The 2,426-nt window shown below is 41.9% G+C and overlaps 1 long non-coding RNA gene across 1 annotated transcript in view; it reads right to left on the bottom strand.

Annotated features, from left to right (window-relative positions):
- Positions 1-2,094, bottom strand: part of LOC129391578 (uncharacterized) — a 17,897-nt gene extending 15,803 nt beyond the window's left edge. Inside the window, exon 1 of the long non-coding RNA XR_008615949.1 lies at positions 1,986-2,094. This is a non-coding gene — a long non-coding RNA (uncharacterized lncRNA). The remainder of the gene's footprint in view (positions 1-1,985) is intronic.
- Positions 2,095-2,426: the final 332 nt, after the last annotated feature.

Here is a 2,426-nt window from a genome sequence, read left to right as displayed (position 1 = left end):
ACAAACGTATGGACACCAGGGGGGGAAAGGGGTGGGGGTGGTGGTGGGATGAATTGGGCGATTGGGATTGACATGTATACACTGATGTGTATAAAATGGATGACTAATAAAAACCTGCTATATAAAAAAATAAAATTTAAAAATTTAAAAAGGAAGAAATAAACTATCCTTATTTACATGACATGATTCTTTACATAGAAAAGCTTATGTAAATCCAAAAAATAATTCCTAGGACTAATAAGTGAATTCAGCAAGGTCACAGAATATAAGATTAACATAAAAACCCAAACATACTAACAATGATCATGTAGAAGCTGAAATTAAAACATCACAATTTACAATTGCTCAAAAAAATTGTATATAAATCTAATAAAACAGGAATGGGACTAATATGATGAAAATCCTAATGAAAGAAATCAAAGATCTAAATAAGTAAGAGACATACCATTCTCATGGGCTGAAAGACTCAACAAGGATATCAATTCTTCCAAATTAATACAGTTCCTATCAAAATTCCAGCAAGACTTTTTCTTTGGTAGATAAGTTTATTCTAAAATTCACATGGAAAGGCAAAGGAACTAGAAGAGCTAAAAGAATCTTGAAGTTCTTTTTCCTGTTACTTTTCTGACTCTATTAAGGAAATTTTATGTCTTGAATCTAGTAATTAAAAAAATTGGAACGTGAAAAAAAAACCTGCATCTTAACAAGATTCCCAGGTGATTAGTGTGCCCGTTAATGTTTGGAATTAGATTACATAGAGATTTTGGAAGCTACTTGAGGTCTCCCTCCTCTGCCTCCCCCGACCCCCATTTTTTCTCCTTAATCTGTTAAAAGAACCAAAAAAAAAAAATCTGTTTAGTTGCTGTCACTCACCAATACTTCACAAAAACGGTCTTATTTAAGCCTCATAACAACTCCACAGTGTCAATACTATCATCCTCACAGGTAAGGAAATTGAGTCTTCGGGAGAATAGAGTGCTAATGTAGGAACCGGAAAAGGTACTATAATTCCTCTCAGGTGAAATTAAGGTTCAAAATGGTAAAAAATACTGCTTCTTTTGATTTTCCTTTTAACTAATGTTTAATAATAAAAAAGCTGAAAATTGTAGCTATTTGTTGAGTGCTCATAATTTACTAAGCACTACACTAAATGCCTTACCTTATCTAAATATGTAAAACTATTATATAAATGGAATTTATTCTCTCTGACAAGTAGACAAATATCATGGAAGCATTTGGCTTGTTTATCACAAACTAATGGGTTAAAAGAAGGAATGATAGGGCTTCCCTGGTGGCGCAGTGGTTGAGAATCCGCCTGCCAATGCAGGGGACACGGGTTCATGCCCCGGTCCGGGAGGATCCCACATACCGCGGGGCGGCTGGGCCTGTGAGCCATGGCCGCTGAGCCTGCGCGTCCGGAGCCTCTGCCCCGCAATGGGAGAGGCCACAACAGTGAGAGGCCCGCGTCCCAAAAAAAAAAAAAAAAAAAAAAGAAGGAATGATAACTGTTGATTAACTGTTATCAGCAAGACCATCTGACCATCAGCCAACGACTCAGTCAGGTGTGGGGTTCCCTCCAAGGGACATCTGGAACCATACGGCAGCCCTTTAAGGTTGTCACAATGCATGGGAGGTACAACTGGCATTTAGTGTCTTGGGATGAGGGATGCTAAATGATCTGTCAAGTATGGATTCCAGCACAACCAAATATCCCTCCCCAAATGCCGTTGGTACTCTCCTTGAGGAATGGAGACCTTTACCGCAGTTTTGTGTTCATAAAACAAGACTCAACCTTGGAGAGAACTGTACGAATTATTTCTGTTCCCAAAGACTTAACACGTTCCTCTACCAAATCATTGTGATAAACCCACTAGGACACAGATATACTGAGAACCCGGGGGCTGTGAGGCCATCAGAAATGATTTAATGAATGGTCAGAGAAATCTGACCATTTACCCACCAGGGTAAATGTCTTCTCCACCTACCTAGACTTCCACCGCCTCTCTCAGACAGGAAACCTCCTCTTCCTCGCCACCCTGGCCGGTGTTGGAGAATCAGGCACAGACGGGTCCCACCCATTACTGGGAAGAGGCGCGACCAGTTTGAGTGAGCCTCGGATCCTACTGAGGCAGGTTTTCCTAGCGGGTGGGGTTACGTGCTTAAGCTCACTCTTCCCGATTCACTTCCTACTGTAGGAGTTCCTGCCCGAGCCCCAGGCTAAAAGGCGAAGGTCAGGAGCGGGGCCAGGGGCAGCTGAAAGTGATGGACCTCGAGCTGTTTTTCAGGTTGCTCTGGCACCTGGAATGCAGGAGTTTCCAACTGGCCTTTCCTGGCGCCGCAGTAGTTCTATCTACCCTTGGATTTGCAGGTGAAACGGGCAGCTATGTATCGGGAAAGCGGTCGGAAACTGCACTCTACCTTCAGGC

Source organism: Physeter macrocephalus, chromosome 19 (assembly GCF_002837175.3).
Source record: "Physeter macrocephalus isolate SW-GA chromosome 19, ASM283717v5, whole genome shotgun sequence".
Taxonomy (NCBI): domain Eukaryota; kingdom Metazoa; phylum Chordata; class Mammalia; order Artiodactyla; family Physeteridae; genus Physeter; species Physeter macrocephalus.
Note: the sequence above shows the minus strand (reverse complement) of the source record. Positions and strands in the feature narration are given on the sequence as shown.